At 39.7% G+C, this 22364-nt stretch overlaps 1 protein-coding gene across 4 annotated transcripts in view; it reads left to right on the top strand.

The window, feature by feature from the left end:
- Nlgn4x (neuroligin 4 X-linked) overlaps nucleotides 1-22364 on the top strand; it is a 360846-nt gene that overhangs the window by 17959 nt on the left and 320523 nt on the right. For all 4 annotated transcript variants that reach the window (XM_063242985.1, XM_063242988.1, XM_063242987.1 and 1 more), the window contains exons 2-3: nucleotides 18759-18926; nucleotides 21944-22032. The gene's annotated coding sequence lies outside the window, so the exon portion shown is untranslated. The remainder of the gene's footprint in view (nucleotides 1-18758; nucleotides 18927-21943; nucleotides 22033-22364) is intronic.

Genomic DNA, 22364 nt, shown 5'->3' with positions numbered 1-22364 from the left:
ACATCTTCTTGGATCGTTTCTCTATCATAACCCATGAGCCAACATTGATACATTAGTATTCAATACAACTCACTTTATTTGAATTTCATCACTGTTAGTTTTTTAAATGCACATTTAATTATGTATCATATATAATAGAAATAAATATGTATTTATATATTTGAGTATGTATATACCATGTTTGATATGTTCTATACATGCATGGATCACATTTAACCAGCATTTATCCACTGTGACATGTTTTATACATGCAGGGATCAAATTTAACCAACCTTTATCCACTGATTTTATCTCATGGTTTTGCATTCCAGGAAACCATCCAAACCATCAAAACACTACATTTTCCTGTTTCTTTGGTCTCCAATCTTTGACCGAACCATGACTAATCATACTAGTTTTAAGGAATACGTAGTATATCTTCATCTTCAGGGGTGGACCTGCTTGAAATTTCAGATTTGGATTTGTGTTTTGAGGGGACACAGTCTCATGATGCAATACCAAGTGTACAAAATACCTACAAGGCCATTCGTTACTCTTTTTTCTTTTCACGAGCCCAAAGTAACACAAGGAAGCCTTCTCCCATTGACATTTCTATTCCCTTCTGTACACCTCAGGGCTTTCCATAGCTCATGCATAAGATTAAGCAATGTTGTATTGATCAGTTTCCCCATTGTTGGAAAATAAACATGGCGCATACAGAATTAAAGGAGAGAGTGGTTTGAGTTATGGTTTCGGAAGGTGCAGTCCATGGCTGGTTTGCTCCATGGCAGGATTACCGAGGTGATGGGGGTGGTGGAAGAAAACTGCTCTCTCATTGAACCTGGGAAGCCTGGATACCCAAGAGCGAAGCAGACATAAACCAGGGTCCAGACAGAGTCCCCAAGGATATATTCCCATGATCCACCTAGCCTTGCTCAGCAATGTGCTTTGCTAAACTCCTATGTGGAGCCTCCTTGCCTAAAAATACATATTCTTGTGATTTTTCATAAATAAGTGAAACCTTAAAGGAACTTTTTACAATCCTGATTTTTCATCCTGGAATTGTGCAGTGTACTAGGGAGGCACAAAATGAAAGGAGGCATTGAGTTCTTGGTTGTGGAGCATGGAAATAATCCTGTGGAATTTTCCACTAAGGAAGATTTTTCTCTTCTCTGCCGTTTATTTATTTCCTTGTTTATTTTTCATTCATCCGTTCATGTCAGTATAGCCACATAGATACTTGTAATAAAATTCAATGCTGCACTATCATAAAAATCTTTTCTACCTGATGTTGTTTGTCACTATGCCTTTGATGATGATGAAAGCTTTTCTTTTTGAAGGTGGTAATGAGAAGCCTTAATATTTTTTAAAAAAAGCTACAAACAAGACTCATAAGGAGAAACTCTCAGCTCCTTCAGGGGTGTGTTTATCTTTCTGTTTCTAACATTTTCTTCTTTCTTTCCTGTTTTTATTGGTACACGTTTGTGAGCAATGCACGATGTACATTTTTCTCATAAGGAGTCCTCACCTTGACAAGCTTTCCCTCCACCTCCAAGTCCCCCTGTCACTTGCAAACTTTCTATCTCCTTAGTTTCTATTGTCTGCCTTTTATTCTTCCATTCCCTTAGATTTCTCGCAAAAGAGAAGGTACGGTATGGAAGCTGGTGTCTCATGTCATTTAACATGGTCGTCTCTACGTGCATCCACTTCTACCAATGACACATTTAGTCTTCTTCATGTCAAAGTGGAACGCCACTCTTTAGAAACACTATATTTTTGGGGATCCATTGGTACCCCACGGATGCAGAGGCTATGTCACAGATTTAGCCATTAAGAATTGTGCTGCTATAAATATTTACCTTGCAAAAACACCACGTTCCATCCATAAATCTCAGCTGACTGCCAAACTTCAAATCGTCTCGGGTCATGTTTCCCTGAACAATCTACAGCTTTGCTATGCAGAACCAAAGCACACACCCACGACTTGAGAACATGTTTGGATTTATTTCATACCAAACTCATCCTAGTGAATTTTGCATAAATAAGCTTAAAATCGAAGGGACTTAGTAACAACCAAGCTTCCACCAGAATCCTATTGATAACTGCACAAATGCAATATTTTAAAGGATGAGCTCAGCCTCTTAATGTTAGGGTATATTTTAGTATAAAATTTTAATATGCATGCAGGCTCTTATCACTTAGCTACATCTTAAGGAGCATTATTTTTGGAATGCTTGTAACTGGATTCATTCTATCTATAAGTCCTAAAAGCAAACTCTAACCTTGGGAAGGAGCTTTTGAAAGGTACTCTGACTGACGCAGAAAAATATTATGGAGATTTCTAGCTACAGGAAGTACAGAAGTTTTGTAGAACTTGTAAATATAATTTCTTCCAGAAACTTTCTGAATATTTTAAACATAGATTGATGATTTTAATTCATCTACATGTTCATCTGAGTCAGCATACATGGCCCAGCTATGTGTGCCCGATGTAATACATGTGACACTTTCTGATTTACAGCTGTATCGTAATGACATCTTGGCTAAATCTCTATCACACTTGGCCTTTTCTGTGGTGCTCGGGATGGAATCCAGGTTTTCAGACTGAAGTGCCGCCCATTCCTTTTTTATTTTGAGGCAGAGTATCACTAAGTCTCTAAGTAACCCAGGCAAAGCTCAAACTGTTCAACCTTTGACCTAAACGTTGTAGCTTTTGTAAGTATGACACACCTGGGTCATGTGTATTTATTTGTATCTATGTCTTTAATATGCGTGTCTTTATTTGTATGCCTATACTTGTATCCATACATATATCTAATTTAAACCATTAAAAGTTTATATTTCTGGTACTAGTACAGCCTTGACCATTTAGCTTTATACATTTCATTTGCATGGATAATCAAGTTTTTTCAGAAGGTTATATGTTAGCTTATGTATCAAGTACCTCATTTATGAATATTTATATTCAGACTCTCCCTCCCTTTCCTCCTCTCCCGCCCATCCCCGTCTGCCTCTGTTTCCTTCTCTTCCTTCTTTTTCTGCCATTTTTTCCTTTTTTGCTTCTCCCCCTCTCTCCTCTTCTTTTCCTCCTCTTCCATCTCCTCCTTCTCCATCACCTTGTCTATCTCCTCCTCCTCCATCTCCTGTGCCATCTCCTCCTCCTCTTCCTCCTCCTCCTCCTCCTCCTCCTCCTCCTCCTCCATCTCCTCCATCTCCTCCTCCTCCTCCATCCCCTCCTCCTCCATCTCTTCCTCCTCTATATCCTCCTCCTCCATCTCCTCCTCCTCCATCTCCGGCATCATTTCTTCCTCTACCTCCTCCTCTATCTCCTCCTCCTCCATCTCCTCCATCTCCTCCTCCTCTATCTCCTCCTCCTCTATCTTCTCCTCCTCCATCTCCTCCATCTCCTCCTCCTCCATCTCCGGCATGATTTCTTCCTCTACCTCCTCCTCTATCTCCTCCTCCTCCATCTCCTCCTCCTCCTCCATCTCCTCCTCCTCTTCCATCTCCTCCTCCTCCATCTCCTCCTCCTCTTCCATCTCCTCCTCCTCCATCTCCTCCTCCTCTTCCATCTCCTTCTCCTCCATCTCCTCTTCCATCTCCTCCTCTTCCATCTCTTCCTCCTCCATCTCCTCCTCCTCCATCTCCTCCTCCTCCTCCATCTCTTCCTCCTCCATCTCCTCCTCCTCCATCTCCTCCTCCTCCATCTCCTCCTCCTCCTCCTCCTCCTCCTCCATCTATTCCTCCTCCATCTGCTCCTCTTCCATCTCCTCTTCCTCCATCTCCTCCTCCATCTCCTCCTTCTCCATCTCCTCCTCCTCCTCCTCCTCCTCCTCCATCTCCTCCTCCTCTTCCATCTCCTCCTCCTCCATCTCCTCCTCCTCTTCCATCTCCTTCTCCTCCATCTCCTCTTCCATCTCCTCCTCCTCCATCTCCTCCTCCTCCATCTCTTCCTCCTCCATCTCCTCCTCCTCCATCTCCTCCTCCATCTCTTCCTCCTCCATCTCCTCCTCCTCCATCTCCTCCTCCATCTATTCCTCCTCCTCCTCCATCTCCTCCTCCTCCTCCATCTCTTCCTCCTCCATCTCCTCCTCTTCCATCTCCTCCTCCTCCATCTCCTCCTCCATCTCCTCCATCTCCTCCATCTCCTCCTCCTCCATCTCCTCCTCCTCCATCTCCTCCTCTTCCATCTCCATCTCCATCTCCATCTCCTCCTGCTCCATCTCTGGCTTTATCTCTTCCTCTACCTCCTCCTCTATCTCCTTTTCCTCCATCTCCTACTTTTTCTCTTCTGGGAATTGTATCCAAGGCCTTTACACTAACTTGTATCTCCAGGCCACTTTTATTTATTTAATTTTTGAAACACAGTTTTGCTAAATTGTTCATGCTCATTCAACTTGGGATCCTCCTGCCTCAGCTTCCCAGAGCAATGGTTATATATGCATTTATATTATTTCCAAATTATGCTTTCTTCCTCACAGAAACATTACTTGCTGTGCTTTTTTAATTTTTTACTTAGAATGAGAGTTTTCCTTACCTTTTGTTTCATTCATAAAAATTTCATATATGTTTAAAATCTTAGAGAATATTATGGCAGCTTTCAAATTTCCACAAAGAAGTGTGAAACTAAATACAAAAATGAACCCTTTATAACACTCATTCAATTTCAACAAGTATGAATGCATAGCTTCATTTTAATATCTAATCTCACCAATTTCTTCCATTCTTAATATGATACCAAGCATATATTTTATCTAAAAATATATCAATAGCTTAGCCTGAATTATTAGCCTTTAAAAAATATAGCCACAATATCATTACCATTTGTAACATTACCAATAACAGTTCCTCCCTGTCCTGAGCTATATTTTAAATAACATAAGTGAACATTTCAAAAACGTTGTTGCATGACACAAGATCTATGCACTGCGGTAGTCTTGTGTTTCAAATATCTCTTGTTATGTCTCCCTCTGCCTGTTTCTTTTCCTATGATTTCATAGTGAAGAAACTACCATCACCTGTGTCCTACATGCAAATTGCAGAGTGAGAAAAATTCCATTGCAGGCAGTCTTAAATTTATCACATCTTCTTTTGAGACAAGGTCTCACTATGTAGCCCAGGCTGGCTCGTAACTCGCAGCAATCCTCCTGCCTCAGCCTCTCACATACTGGTGTTACATGCATGCACCACTGTGCTCGGGAGTTTATCACATCTTTGTAATGAGATCTGGGCAGTGTGACAGAGTTCTCTGCCCAGAAGCAACAATCATTACGTATAGTCAGGTGTGTTGGGATTTCTGGGCTTGGTGGAACTCTGTTTGATCTGATCAGAGAGCACAGATACGAGGCAAAGAGAAAGAAGATTGGAAGGTTACTTCTGTTCCCCTATTAACACACACACACACACACACACACACACACACACACACACACACACACTGTCTCTCATGAACTGATTCATACAAACACCCGCACACACACAGACTCCCTCTGCCAACTGACAGTTCATCAAATTTTGTCAGTTCTGTTACCATGGCTTCCATAGAACATTTGGAAGATAACTAGTAAATATCAAAGTAATCTGTGCCATTTTAAGTAGCTGGCCATTTTTGCACTGCATACTCAGGAAGACCCCATTTGAAGATTTCTCCGGTGTGTGTGTGTGTGTGTGTGTGTGTGTGTGTGTGTGTGTGCTAAAACTCATCTCCTGTACATGGATTAGACCTGATGAACTCTTATTAGTTGAAGATGAATTATCGCAAAACAGGTGTGCAGAACACTACAAGCTGCACACCTGCATAGCATGAAAAATGTAACTCGTGGCTTGTGTTGGTCTGCACCAGTGTAACTTGGTGTGGATGCAGGGTACTCCACAGTGGGTAGTGGCTATCCTGTGCATTGTAAGATGGTGATCTCTTCGTCTAGATGTGAGTAGCATCTCTGTGTCCAAATTTGACAGGGTGAAATGTCACCAGACAATGTCAGAAGTCTTGCGGGGGGTCAAGTAGGTTCTCAGGAACATTAACTGTTGTAAAATGAAATGTGCTCATGGCGAGTTATGAATAGGGAATGTCATTGTCTTCTGGATTCTATCAGCTTCCACATTTTATACTGGTGTGACCGGAAATGTGAGGTTAACTTCATGGAGAGGTGCTCCTCACCTTAGTTTGGAAGCCCTTCTTTACTATAAACATCAGCTCTGCAAATTCAATCACGTTGAAGTTTAGGAACAGTCGATGGAATGCACACTATTCAACGGGAAGATTGAATTGATTTATGTAAGTGAGAGCTTTAGGGGAAATAGAAAGCAGGGGTGGAAAAAAAAAAAAAGAAACAGCAAAATCCCCGATAAGTATCTTACCGAACAAAATACAGCTAGCTTATCTAAAATTGGGCAAAATGGAGTTGCAAATGGAAGGGCTGCAAACGGCTGACAGCCTCTGAACGCTTGATATGAGGATCCGATCGAGCTCAGATGCCAGCAAATTGTTGAGAGCTGTCACTTATTTATAAGTTATTAGCATCAGTGGAAACATCAGCAAATGTGCCGCGGAGAAAATTAAATTTCAGACTCATTGAAAGCGGTGGGGTATTTTCTGAACGGTGACATGGATTGATTCAAATTAGATTCTCTAGCAAAATAAGAAGTTTTAGTACTCTTGGAGTGACTAGGATATGAATCTATATGGAAACTGTGTTTATAAGCCGTGCACTATTAACCGAACAGACTCCGAATTAATAAGTCCAAACCCAAAGGGATAAATGGCCTTTGAAGTAAGTTACGTGTTTAAGTATTGTTTGTAAATTCTAATCTACATGCTTGCTTTTTTGTAATTTTTTTTTTGGTTAGGTATACAACTAAAACCAGTTCCTTTCATCCGATTCCTATCATGTCTTCTTGCTTATGGATAAATTATCAACAGATGCCTCTCATGTGAAATGCTAAATTCAATTCCACACCTGACTCCCAAAAGTCTGAAAGAATATACATAGACTAATGAATCCTGCCTGGAAAATTCTAATTTGGTGGAACCTGCTTTCTTGCCCTACAGACATGTCTTTACTATTTAGCTTTGGCGTGATGAATCTGCTTTATGTTGATGGAAATGTTCATAAATATATTTTCTTTTTCTCCTGGGGTACGCTGTAAAAACATTTGTCATTTTCTTTTGGAAATGTCAGTAGCCTACTTAGCGTACTGAAACCAGATAATGGAACAGGGCTTTAAAGTAAAATTTTCCAGTAGAAATAAAATAAGTGAGGGATTTAAAATCTGACAAAATACGTGAGAAAATGAAAGGTCTTGTTATGGAGCCAGAATTTTCCACAATGTGTGATACACTTCTGCAAATGGCCCTCTGGTACCAAACAGCAAATCACATTTATCTGGTGGTCATAGTCACCGTTTTAAGCTGAATACATTTTTAAAATGGATTTCAGGGGTAACATGTATGTTGATCTTTTTTTTTTTTATATTTTATTTAAAGAAAGACTAAACAAAACAGAAAGCAGGTAGAAATAATACATACGTTTAGAGAAAAAAATGAACAGTAAGAAATCACTTATAGTTGATGTTTACATATTGTCATTTTACAAATAGTTGTTCAAGATACAAAAAATAGAACATGTAAAGTGGGAATTCAAACAGTGAGACCGCAAACAGTTTTGTTCAACTGTCCAACAAAAACTTGGTAACATGGTTATCAATCCTATACACTTAAACATGCATGCAGTTATCCATAGCTTCATTTATGTTTAGATTAAACAAACTAAAGCAGGTTAAAATCCCTCTGAACAAAGAATAATAGTATTGCTGGATTTCACATCGTGACACTCCATGATCAGCACTGGGTACCGTAGTCTTTTTTCTTTAAATTTAATTTAAAGAAAGACTAAACAAAACAGAAAACGGGTAGAAATAATACATAATTTCAAAGAAAAAAATAAACAGTAAGAGACCACTAGTTGATGATTACAGATTGTCTTCTGACAAATAGTTATTAAAGATACTAAAGTGGAGCTTATAAAGTGGGGATTCAAACAGTGAGATTGCAACCAGTTCTGTTCAACTATCCAATAAAAACTTAGAAACATGGTTATCAATCCTATACACTTAAACATACATGCAGTTATCAAACTCTTCAATTATGTTGAGATTGAATAAACCCAAGCAGGATAATATCATTATGAACAAAGAATAGTACTATTGATGTGTTTCACATTATGACACTCGAGGATCAGCACTGGGTATTTTAGTGTCTCTTTTCTTTTAAAGTATCTGTTCATTTCATCACGTGTCATATGATCAGTTCTCATAAACCCTTTATAAATTCTACATATCCATGAGTCTTAACATGTATTTCTATCCTTTCTATATTAGAGGGAGAAACAAAACAAAGCAAGACAAAACAAAACATATTTGTTGATCTAATTATTTAACATGATCTCAATAAGCAGAAGCGGAAAAAATCACTTTTGTAAGATAAAGAATTCCTGGCAGAAAGCAATCTCTTCCAGCCCCTCATTTGCTATTCTCAATTCCACAATTTTACGTTCCAAATTTGTGTGCGTGAAAGACAGAATGAAGGAAAGACGGGAGGCGGGGAGAGGGAGAGAGAGCGAGGAACGAGAAGCAATTTTCTTCCTCTGCATTGTTGAAGGCTTAGCAATTTTGAGATTAGAGCTAAACAACTTGTGCGTAATCTTCCAATTTGCAAATTTGCAAATCCATCAGTGGTTGTATATTGAATTGTATTCTCCCCTGCAAGATAGACTGAGTTCTGTGCAACCACCAACTCAGCATGTGGCTTTATTTTGAAATAAAGTCTTTGTAGACGTACTCAAATGAGGTCAACACAGTGGGTCTGATGGGTGTTCTTTTAAGAGAAGGAAATATTGTAGAGATATAGGCTTACACTAAGTTGGAGATAGATAATCAGCTGATGGGTGTTCTTTTAAGAGAAGGAAATATTGTAGAGATATAGGCTCACACTAAGTTGGAGATAGATAATCGTGCAGCTATGGAGACAGAGGTAGGAGAGGTATAGTCTCACCAGGAAGCCCACATCAGGATTACTGGCAACCGCTTTGAAAGGGTTAGGAGATACCCCCTCTAGGGCCTTCAGGGTAAGGATGTTCTAAATAACATCTTGATTTTAGACTGAGGCCTAGCAGAGTATATATTCATTTATTTTGAAAGCATAGATCAGCTTTGGGGAACCTATATATCTCTACACAAATCTATTCCTTTTTATAAATTCACTTACTGATTTTAAAGTTCCTCATTGTCCAATAGAGCTTACATTTTCCTGTTACACAAGGTCATGTCTTGGAATATGCATACACTGGGCATTGAATGATTATCCCATTGTGGGGCCGATCCAAAATGGTAAGCCGGTTCTGGACGGACTTGGAAGTGAACTGCAGGTCTCTCGCCCAGCCTGGTTTATCTTCCAAAAGCTCAGAACCTCAGGAATCTCATGCTGTGTCCACTGGTTCTGTATTGGGAGGGTCCATGTTAATCACCCTCCTCAGAGGAGCCCCAGAGGTTTCCCTTCCAGCTCTCCAGAGCAAGTAGGATGGAGACTTCTTCTCCAGGTCCTCCACGGCTCCCACTTCTCCCACATGATTGAAGAGCAATGATGACTGTAATTAAAACTCTCGATCTGAATCCCACTCACCGTAATCCAGGATTACTGATAGGGTGTTCTCTGATGTCAGTCAACTCAGGAGGGACCTGGTTAGACACTGAGATGCGTGCAAACAGAAATGATGTAATTATGGTTCAGAATAATCTGCTATAGGATTCCTTCCTTCCTTCCTTCCTTCCTTCCTTCCTTCTTTCCTTCCTTCTTAGTCCCTTGGAGTCCCTTCTCATCCCTTCTTCCTTCCTTTCTTTCACCTCCTCCTTCTTTCATAGCCATGTATTCTCCTCCTTAAGAATCCTGCTGGCTACTGCCAGAGACAGGAACACAGATAAGCTGCACATCATTCATCTCAGAGAGATCAAAGCCCACACCTGGAAGACCAAACGGTTAAAGGAAGCACCTATACCACCAGGCATGCATACCCCACGTTCTACAATGAGAGGAAAAACCAGACCCAAGAAGTACCAGCTTTTATGTTCTATTTCTTGCATTTAAGTCAGTGCATAGTTATCTCCTGTTGCATAAAAAACAAAACAAAACAAAAAAACCTGTAAGCATAAACCATCTCTTGTATTTCAAAAATTCATGAATTGTGTAGGTGGCTGGCTGTGGCTCAAGGTTATTCGTAATACTGTAATTGAGTTTTTGATAAGGGCTGATGCTTGAGGGCGATGTCAGGAGCTCTTCCCTCCAAGAGGCTTTGGTTTGTGGTCCGGTGGCCTATCCAAAGAGACAGTCGTGCAAACCAGGACACATGGCTTGCTGAGAATGAGGAGAAAGAAAGTGGAGGGAGGGGGAGAGAAAGGAACCAGGAACAAAGCAGCAGCCCTGTGATAACTTGACCAGGCAGGTGATGCTTCTAGTCTCACCCGACCTGGTACTACATGGGCTGAGCTGCAGGAAGGTAAACATCTGCAAACCAGCTGTTTTAGGGGAGTTGTCTTTGAGTGTCATCTATCACGAACTTGCTTCAAAGGAGGTAGCAGACAGCACAGCCAAGGAGGATGATGAGCTTCTGTCAGAAGGGCACAGGACAAAGTCTGAGTAGAAGCATGTTGGCTGCAGGTGGCAGATACAGGTGGTGCTTGTGGAGTGCGCCTTGCGGGTTTTGGACAGTTACTCTGACATAATGGAGAGCACTTCTGTGTAATTCTACAGATCGTGGGGCAACCGAGTTGGGGCTTTTGCAGCCTTACACTGCTGATGGGGAGGCGGCTTCATGATGGGGAATGTGAAGGAAAGTGTTAGCAGTGGGCTGGGCTAAGAGGCAGGGAGTTGATCGCGTGCTTTGAGGGCCAGGCAGGACTTCAGCTATGGCTGTTCTGAGAGAATGGTTGCTCAGGATGTTCTTCAAGGACAGGGAAGGGCGGTGTTGATGGAGCCCAGCGAGCCACTGAGAGGAGAGCGAGATGCTTGATTGCCGTCAGAGACCAGGGTCATGTCTCCCTTCAGGGAAAGACAGACCCCTGAAGGGTGGGCTGAGGTCTCCCTCTGAATATGCTGTGGGATATAAATATGCAGGAGACCCGTAGAAGAGATGCTATCACTCTGCATGCTTGCAAGAGTGTGCTATTTCCCAGTACTCCATAGTATCTTCCTGGCAAGTGCGTGTTTCTTTGGAAAAGTTCATCAATTCTCTAGACCAGGATTTTGTTAGCCATTGCAATCATCACCCCCAAAACCTCTCTATTTCTTCACACAAGGACCTTCAAGCCAGGAATTCATACTAAAAATCCTGCCTGTATTTCCTCTCTTGCAAAGAGATGTGTTTTAGCCCAGATGCAAATTGGTGACTAATCGCATAGTCTCACCCACCTCATTTTGCAATCAGAATCATGGAGAAAAGTTAAGTTCATGAATCCAGACACCACTGTATTTTTAGTTATAATATAGATTTAGTCATAGTGTGTATGTAGTAATGTATTACTTATGACTTACAGATCTATTTATTCTATAAATACATAAATGTATAAGTAATATACTTATTATTAATCTATATGTAATGAGATTTATATCTATGTAAGTAAGTGTGGATAATGTATAAGCAAATATATATTAAAAATAATCCTTTGTAGAATCGATAAATATAAAATGCAAACCATAAGTGATATGTCCATATTTAGACATTATTTATAGCATGCATTTATCATTTTCATATCTATTTGCTATTTATTATAATGACCTATGCATTGCTTATATTAATATTTATTCTATAAATATATAAATATGTGTATATTTATTTGTCAAGCACATGAAAAATAAAAATGTGCTTAAATGTAAATAACCATGGATTTTTAATTATGAAATAAATACATCTTGCTTAACCCATATATGCCTTGATTTACATATGTATTTGTAACTGAATTTGCATTAGTGCATTTGCAAACAAGATGCTTTTGCAAACATTGATAAATATATTTTATTTATAAAGAAATACGCACTCGTGATCATCTCTCTCTAGATATCAGTCTATCCAGATAGCTAGATCCCACCTGTCTAGCTAGCAATAGACCATCAGTGCATAAAGCTACTTTGCCAATACCTGTGTATCTCTGTGTCCATCTCTGTCTCTCTTGTCCATTGCTGTGTCCACTGATTTCTTCTCCACCTTCTTCTCCAGCTGATTTTTGTAACCAAGCAACTGTGCCTGGATGATTCTTAAACTGACCTGAGGGGGCACCCGCAACCTGTAAACCCATCTCCTCCCTGTTCGTCATCCCAGCTTTGAGCATCACCCCATGCTTTCCTTGAATCCTAACCCTCACACGTAGGTTTGCACCAACTCATGTTTCAATGGTCACTGTCATCCAGCACACTCACACACGCCCTCTGTCCACTCTGACCTCTCTCACCAGGTCTACCCTGCCCTCCCAGCTGCCCTGCAGAGAGCTCTGCTTCATTTTTTGGTCCGACACTCAATTTCTACGTGTCCTGCATGGCCCTTCTTTCTCTCCACATTTGCCCTGTTGTCTGGCCAGAACTTCTTCCCCACGCAGCCCATGTTTTGGACACAAATCCTCACTCTTTCCTTTCACAGACGGACACAAATTTCCAGCCCTGTTCTTTTCCAGCCATGATACCTTCCAAAGTCCACTGTTCATTTGCTCAATGTGTGCTTCACCGTTCTGTGAATATCCAGGAGACGACTTTTTTCCTCTCTGAGCAACGCTTTTAAAATTATTTTTTTTTAATTTTAAAGAGAATGATAATAATAAAATTACAGAATTTCAAAATAAGATGATAAGAAATTAACAATGCTTATTATATTGCATATTGGTATCTTCAAAATAGTTGCTCAGATGACCATATATAGGCATGCAAAATGGATCAAACCATACAAGCATTCAATGTTCCTTTCAATGAGCTAATAGAATGAGTATGCAATTGTCTTAGCTATCGTGTGTGTATATATATATAAATATGGAATTATATATATAATTATATATATGTATATATGTGTGTGTATATATAGAAGGAACTATATATAATTAAATATAATACAATATAATTATATAATATATATTATATATAATAAAATAGATAATATATTATATAATAAAATATATAATATATATGATATGATATAATTATATATAATATATAATATGATATAATTATATATTATTATATATAATATGTTATATTATATATTATATACATATATAATATGTTATATTATATATAATAATATATAATTATATATAATAATATATAATTATATATAATAATATATAATTCCTTCTATACACACACACACACATATATATATATATATATATATATATATATATATATATAAAATTTTCCCCTTCTTTACTGATTTCCTCTATTGTAGTTTTTATTTTGTTTTGAGACGTTTCTTTCTCTTTCACAATATACCTTTTGGATCTTACTTACTTTTTCAGTTTCTTACACTAGGGAGACACTACTGTGTTTACACATGTGAGTCCGATTTGTTTCACTTGTGGGTATGACTTCTAGTGATTTTTAAAAGCAATTCCTTCTACATCTTCCGGAATAATAAGCTGTGTTAGGCAATTACCTCACTCTAAAAACTCCAACAGGTGTCCACCCCCCTCTAGCTCGTGCACTCCACTCACAATCCCAAACTTGGTTTTCACATCCTCTCTCTGGCAGTTCCGGCTCACTCTGCATTGGGCATGGCTGGGAATGGCTGTGCTTGGCATTGCTTTGATTATTCTTGTGCTTCTTGGGCTCTCTTTCAAGCTGAAATAGAGAGGTACGCCCGCCGCTCTGATGCATTTACACCGTACCCATTAGTCTAACACTTAAGGTTGAAATTTGGTTACTGAATGTTCCCTTCTCCAATGACCTATCAGGCGTGGTTTGGATTGATTTGGGCATTTACAATTTCAGCGAGAGTGGCCAGGAGACTTGATACTTCCTTTGCTGAGACTTTCAGGGTTCAGTTCTGCATTGATTTTTTTTCTCGTATTTTTTATTAGTACATTTTGATTATACATATTAATGGAATTCATTTTTGCAGATTCATGAGTAATTTTCAATGTTCCATTTTCTGCACGTGTGTATTTGTAGAGGTCTGTGGGAGGAGTGCATACCTGAAGGATGCTTGCAGGATACATGTGCCCTGCAGAGATAACTCCTTCAAAGAGACACACAGTTGTTTGTGACTGCTTGACATAAGTGTTAAAAATGAGTTCTTCATGACTTTTATGTTTAACCTTTTGTGATAAGCAATCTTTATTGTCTTGAGAAAAACCTATGTTTCCAGTAGAGTAAATTTCTACCTCCCTTGGTGTGTTATGGAAGGATATGTATGTTCCACACTAGTTCCTATCCATCTGCCTTTGTCTGACTCTGCTTCCTGAATGTGATGAGCTGACCCACTTGGCTGTGCCACAGGTCTTCACTGTGATATTTCCGCCGGGTAAGTCTGGTTGGATCATTTGGCTGTGATATATCCAGTCCCCAACTACTTCCTCTTTGATGATCTTCTGTTATAGATTGAGAACTGGTGGTCAACTTAACCCCAGCTGGGTTACATCAGCATGGCACTGAGCAAAGATGCTCCACCTGAGGAAAGTTGCCAGCATAAATAGGTGGAGAAGAAGGAGGTTGTTAAGGCATTATTGCTTTGTTGCATTGAGGCATTGTGGGTTCTCCTATGAGTTGCTGTCTGAGCTGTTGGTTCTCCTGGAGAAGCTCTGGTCCTCACACTGAGCATTGCTTCTTGACTCTGGAGGGGAAGACGTGTGCTGCTTGGTCTCCAGGATGAAATTGTCATGCCTGACTGTGCTTGTCGGAGGAGGAGCTCGGGGCCTCCGTGTCGCTGAGGACAGCTGTGGTGCCTTTCAGGACAGCCCTGGTCTTTGTTGTGAGTGTGACTTCTCGGCTCCAGCGTAGAACCCTCATCCCACCAGCACAGCTCCTTCTTCCTGCTGGCGCAGACTTTCTGGCTTCCACCGCTGACCCTTGGGTCTTCCTGGCACGGATCCATAAAAGAGACTGGCGTGAGTCCTTGTGGGCTCTGGACTTCCAGTTGGACTCATGAGAGGCATTGTCCTGAGCTCTGGGTCTTCATCTGGACTCCTGTGGGACATTGCTGTAGGGTTGAGGCTCTTGACTAAATCATCTGTCTTTAGTGTTGCGGATAGATTTCCTGCATTTTGTTATGTTAACTCCCAGTGACCATTATAAAAATAATATTATAAACTCCATGTCTTGATCCTAATTGTTCTCTGTGTACAACCCCTGACTACAGCATCTTCATTGACTATCTTCAATGACATAAGCTGAGCAGCTTGGTACCCCCACAACTTTCTGCCCTTGGAGCCTTTCGGCCATGGACTGAATCATTCAAAACCATGAGCCAAAACGAACCATTTCTCCTCCAATTCGTGTATGTCATGGCAGATATTTTGGTAATTCATACGCCTGTCCTTACATTCCTCCTCCTAATTCTGAAATGCTTCATCGAAGTTTGGCTTCTCGCTACCCTCCCAAGAGTTTTCACCAACCTCTTTGGTCTGATATGGTGAGTCACAGTTTTCCAGCCCCATCCCAGAGTATCCTGTGCTTAATGTCCAGCTGAATTAGTCCTCTCTGAGGTTATGATTCAAGGAGATATCTACCACATTAGCATGTCTGCATGTGGCATTTCTTTGGTCAAGGACATCCTGCGCTTATGTTCCCTCAGATAAGCTGTCTTCATTTATAGCAAACTGCTTTTATTAAACCTCAACAGAACTTGAATTTTATTTCAAGAATTTTGTCTTCTGTGTGTTCATGCATGTGTGTATGTGTGTGTGTATTCATGTAGGTCACAGCTAAAGTTACTCTGAAGTCTCTTGCAAGGTGCAAGCCATGAGTGTGTTCATGATCAGTGCACATGGGTTCTTTACTAAAGGAATGAACTCTTGGGAGACAGTTATCTCTTCATGGATTGACTGAGTAAAGGGAATGTCTTTATGGTAATTTCCAAGCACTGACCCCTCCTTAGCCTGTACACAGAGTAGAGAGGCTCCCAGGGAAGATGGTCATGAATCCTTTCACTCTCCATGGGACATGGGTCTTCTGGGATCATTCAGCGTCGTATTGGTAAAACAGTCTGATTTACAGAAAATGTGTTCATTTTTTCCATGTAATTTCTTTCCATATGCCTGTGGATGCAGTCTGCAAATTAGAACACTATTTTACAAATTTTTATAGCATATGAAAGTGATAGCATTTAACAGACTTCATAGTTTGAATGTTGACTTTTGGTCTTTGTCTAAAGGACATGCTGTCTCTGTCTCTGTCTCCGTCTCTTTCTGTTTTCAGCTCTCCGTCTCTGTTTCTGTCTCTTTGTCTCTCTCACTCCTCTAGTTGCTATTTCCTTGTCATCTTCCCTGGATCTTGCTTATCTCCCTTCCCCTCCTCCTCCTCCTTTCTGTTCCTTTTCCCCATCCTGTTCCTCCTCCTTCCTTCTTCTTTTTTGTTATGTCAAGGACTGAACCCCGAGTTACCCCCTCAGCCCTTTTTTATTGTTCTGTTTGAGACAGCATCTGGTTATGTCACTAACTTGCCCAGGCTGGGCTCAAAGTCAGGACTGTCCTGCCTCAGCCTCCTGGAACACTGAGACTCCACGTGTGGACTTTGTGCTGTACAGTAGGAGACAGGAGACAGCTCCCCCAATCTATCTCCAAGTTCATCAGGGAGAACGCAGGATCATGTTAGTGTAATATCACTGTGTTTAGGAAGTGTGGTTGTTTATTACATTGAATATATTTCAGCTGACGTTGTTTTTAACACACGACAACGGCACTTAACCACATTCTACATCGAAGAGCTTTTCTACCCGCCTCTTTGAGTCATTTTTGTTCACTCACCTCCTTATCCCCAGGGTTTTTGTAATTTTGTTTTCTATATATTTTGTTTTATAATTTTGTTTTCTGTATATTGGTAAAGGTGCAAGAGTTTGGTCAAATTTCTCATTCGACCCCGAGTTACTGCCCCGTGGATTGAAAGTTCTACACTTTAAGACTGTGAAGGATTCTGAATTTTTATACTTTACATTCCAGTGCTGAAGCTGTAAATCTGCTTTGCCTTGTTTATGATTCTGCTGCTCAGGGGATGGGTGACTGAATCTCTGTGATTTAATTTTGTTTTGAAGGTTTGGGTTGGAACCAACAGTAGGGTTGTAAATTAATTTTTTGAGAGTTCATCCAAGTCTTGGGATCGCTCTGGGGAAATAGTGCAGTGTAAAATTAATTATCCTTTTTTTTAAAAAAAAAACTTACTTAAAAATTCTAAATAGGAGTGTTCCTCTTTTCTCTTGGTTTCTTGTTTTTTTTGTGATATAAAACATGAACGGAGTGAAACACTGTCTAACTTTGATTGAAAGAGACTCAGACAGATAAGAATCTCACGAAATATCCAATTTTCAAAATGAATATAATTGGAATGGAGTTCTACTTGAGAAAGGAAAATAAAATTTAGATAAGATAAATTAAGGTCTAAAATTTAAATAAGCTAAATTAAGTCATTCTTCTCAACCTGAATATATGACACATTCTTAGACTTAGAATGGCCCCTCTATAACCTAGTGGGAAGTAATGTTTTCACCTGTACGATGTCTAGTTATTGTGCTCAACTGATGCATTAAAGTTAATGTGATACGTCCCAATATTCTTGGAGACACTGAACAGGTCACTGATTTGAATCAAATCTCCATAAATAATGGACGTTCCTTGGAATTTGTGGATTCCAAAAGGCTCGTGAACTACCTTTAGGTTTTAAAAATAACTGTACATTTTCCTGTTTGCGTGCGTGTGTGTCTTCGTGTCAACCTCCACGCCAGCATTAGTCATAAGTGACGTCAAGGCCTTGGCTTTCACCGTGACATTGGCCTCTGGAGACCTCTGAGTTCCAGGGGTGTGTTCTAATCCTTCGGCATGGGGCTCATACCGATGCACCCGCCTCTCACCTCTCTACCCTAAGAAGGTCATCCTCAATGTCATTGCCTGAGCATTTGTCTCAGCTGCCACCTCTTCTGAAAATCTCTCTCTATTCCTCCATCACCTTGTAAAATATTAAGCTTGTATTTTTATACCAATCTCCCCCAAAAGACCTTGAGATGAGGCAGCCAGCTCCTTCCTTGATATCTGCTCACTTTCACCGGCATCTACTCAACAAACCCTAGTGCAATCATATGACTTACAGTCTCCAGACAATATTTATTAGAATTCTTTTGCTACAAAAAGGAGGAAAAAAAATCTCTTTACAGTGTGAACATCCTTCGTCCAAATATCTGAAATCTGTAACGCTCCAAAATATAAAGCTTTTTGAGAGCGGGGTTAGTGTCAAAAAGTGCAGAATTGCACACCAAGAACTTTTGTTCCATGCACAAAATTATTAAATATATATAAATGCACATCTAAGCTTTATATGTAAGAAATATGAATGAATTTCTTTCTCATGCTTCTGTTCCACCCCAAGTCTCTCATAACATATTTGCATAGTCTAATTTTTACAAAATGTAATGTAAAACCTTTCTGTTCCCAAGAATTTTGAGTAAGAGATATGTGTCTCGTAGTATTATTAAAAAAAAGAAAGAGTAACAAAGCTATAAGCCTTGATGGATATGTTTCTGTGTTCCTCTCTCATCTCCTAGGTTATTTTTTAACCTACTCCAGTGAGTGAGCTGAAATGGCTGTACACATCTCCCCAGATCCCCGAGTCTGTGGCTGTGCAGATGAGATCACATGGAGAAACCTATTTGAAAGCTTGTCGTAGAGCGGACAGGTCTTTCTTAGCTTCCCCTACTCTGATACTTCAAGAGGTAGGTATGCTTTGACTAATGTTCTGCACTTATTATCAGTCATTAACCTAAGAAATCACTTTAATGGTAGTGACAGCTACTACTACGTTAGTACTTTGTAAGTATTGGCTTAGCTTATACCTCCCTTCTTTATTTAAAATCTCCATCGTGCATATGATAGGCTGTTTCTGAGAATCCTTTTATGTAACTCAAAGCATTTTGTTTCTTAATGTAAAGTGTATGTCATGAGGAGTTTTCTGTATTTGTTAGAATACACTTTTGTGCAAAAATTAACCTTTCAAGGCATAATTCAATATCAATTTTGTACTATCAACCATGTGGTGTTCTATTTTGTCTCTGTGGTTGTCAATTTTCAATTTCATAGTAAAATGTAGAAGTGTTTTCACACCCATAATTTATTCTTACCCTTGCATATATTTTGTCACTTACAAGAAAATATCTTCTAATTAGCTCTAAATGCATGAAGTACTTGCCAAGCCGTATCTCAAAGTGACTCTGACATAGCAGATCAGGACAAAGACTCGGTTATTTGGTTGCAGTTGTATTGATAGTATGGCCATCCATTGATGCCACCAGTTAGCACCACAATTGCCCGCCTTGTGTGGGTATTAAAGAGGTGCTGTTTTCAAGGTTCAGAGCTCAAAAGACAAAGGTGTTCCAGAAGAAGACTGTGTCATTGGGAACTGATACATGCTGTTAGTTAGCTTTTGCTCAGTGTCAGCAAAATACCTGAGATAATCAACTTCATAGGGGAATATTTGCTTTGCCTCATGTTTTCTATAGGATCATGATAAAATAGTAGCATAGCAAGTGATGTATTATGGTATAAAAAATAATGTTCACCTCATGTTGATGGGGAAAGCAGAGAGAGAGAGAGAGAGAGAGAGAGAGAGAGAGAGAGAGACAGAGAGAGAGAGACAGAGAGACAGAGAGACAGAGAGACAGAGAGACAGAGACAGAGTGAGAGATATCACAACACTGACCTAACCAGTGGTTACTTTTCTTACAACTGCATCTCTTTCCCAAGGGTACCAAACTTTCAATACGCAGGCTCATGGGATATAGAAGATTAAAGTCATAGCACACAGGAAAGGTCATCCTTTCAGAAGAGATGCATACAGCTAGAGCAGAGGATTGGAAATGCTGGCACCACAAAGAAATGATCAGCACAGGAGATGGTGGAGATACTACCCAGGCATCCAAATGGTGGACCGTGCATCATCAGTGTGTACAAGGAGGGTATCAATTTAAATTAGCAAAACACATAAAAAGACACAGACATTGAGAAAGTATTTAAATCTTGGCTATCCAGGAAGATCACCCAATTAACACTGAGCATAGGTATGAGAGCGAAACAGAGAGCTAAATAGGGTTGACAGATTTCTGACATTTAGGGCAAAAATTTCAAGTACAGTAGTCCTACGAAGAAATGCCATGGAAGAACAAAATTCTTTCCACCAAGTGTAAGTAGGACAGGCAACTCAGCATCCAGTCCTCTATGATACATAAATTTGCTCCTATCAGATTTGAAAAGAAATGACCAGACTTGAAAAGAAAGCACGCAGAAATGCAATCAGTATTTCCATCTCACTTTTGGGTCCCTACATAAATGTAGATAGAAAGTCAGGCAAAACCCAAAATTTAACAGCTAAATACAGTTGGATCTGACTGTATCTCAAGACAACTAAGGGGGTCTGTCAGCCATAATTCACACTCCTGTTTTTGTGACACTATAAATCACTCAACGTGTTCAATGCTGACCTACTAGTTGCATTGTTAACTATGATAGCAATAATAGTTACTGGGAGAGAATGTAGCTTGATGCCTTGAAAACTGCATGGTCTCTGTTTTCCTAATGGTCTCTAAGGCCTCCTGATCCACAGCCTGCCAAATGTACCAACTCAGGTCTGAAAATCAATTTTTTTTTTTCCCAACGTAGAATCAGAAGTGCTAATCATGTCCCTGTTTGGCTGTAAAAAGGTCACTGAAGGCGGCTGTAATTAGGGTGGTAGTTAAGTATAAATTCATTTCCCAAATACATTGTAATCAATATCTAAGAAATGCATATTCATAATTAAATGCACGGCTTGCTAGGAGAAATAGAAAATGTAATTAAAATCAAATACCTTTTTGACAATTTAATAACATACTGGCTCATTAACTATGGAACCCAAAGGCTTTATCTTTTTGGTGCTAATATTCTGCAAGTTGTGTGGTCAACAGAGGACGATATTAAATGGTCTGGCCTCCCGTTCTGCAAGCCAACCTTTCTTAGAAATACAAAATGAAGAGTTGACAAAGAGTTTTTGTCTGTCAACTATCTCTCACATAATAATCTGTCTTGTTACGATTCTCATTTCTAAGTAGGAGGGTGACATGTTTCCTGACAGTCATCCTTAAAGAAAAGACTCCATTGCAAAATGATCCTCAAAAGTGGTCTAATTTTGGTAGCATGATTACTACACAAACAAGAAAACCAGGAAAGTAAGATAATCTTAGGTCTTATCTACTATGATCCAACTCCACAGGAGGCATACTATTGATAGGATCACTACTTTTGGCAAACAAATGGTGGCTGAGATGCCTACAGGCTCTCCTCCCCATTGAAACGAACTAGAACTAGATCTAGCTTAGATAAGCACAAAATCGACCATCTTCTAAGAAGTCTAACGCTGACAGCATTCATGCTGATAAACCACATACCGGTCACCTTGAGCTGTCTTCTTTCATTGATGCTGTATTTTCATACTCCATGTGTGCTGCAAGTGTTGGACTCAGCACGGCTCAGCACGGCTACGTAGGAGTTCTGTCTTGCAGAGTTATCGGCCTTATTGGGGAACCAGAAATGAATTAACCCACTACGGGCTAGTTCTTGTAACCCCCACCTAGGAATACTCAAAGGAAATCTAGTGTTGTCTTGGGAATAATCACATCTTTTATGGGATAGAATATTATATATATATATATATATATATATATATATATATATTTTTTTTTTTTTTTTTTAATTTTCGTAGGAAGCAACGTACTGATGATGGAAAAAATAACCAAGTAAATATCTGAGGAGTGATTGTCAAAGGTTCTGTGTCGACCAGACAACGTAATGGTGAGTGCTGAGAACGGTTTTTGCTTTCACTGTTTGATCTATTTTTCATGCCCTTGTCTTGTAATCTGAGCAACTCCTTTCAAGATGACCACATGCAATATATCACCTGTTGTTAACTCCTAGGATTTTGTTTTGGAATTCTGTATCATTGTTTTTATTTTTGTTGTTGCTGTTGTTGTTTAAAAAAAGAAATGCTCCAAAAAAGGAATAAAGACCGATGATTGCAAGATGGCCAGGAAGATATTATGGGATGTAGGAGTGTGGCCAACCTGGGTACTGTTGTGCTGAGACTCTCTTGGCTAACTGGAGAGGGGTTAGCAGGGAGCTGCAGG

This window comes from Cavia porcellus, unplaced genomic scaffold, assembly GCF_034190915.1.
Source record: "Cavia porcellus strain 051 isolate PalLab524CR breed Dunkin Hartley unplaced genomic scaffold, mCavPor4.1 scaffold_33, whole genome shotgun sequence".
In the NCBI taxonomy this organism is placed as follows: Eukaryota; Metazoa; Chordata; class Mammalia; order Rodentia; family Caviidae; genus Cavia; species Cavia porcellus.
The sequence above is the reverse complement of the archived record's forward strand: the minus strand, read 5'-3'. Positions and strand labels throughout refer to the sequence as shown.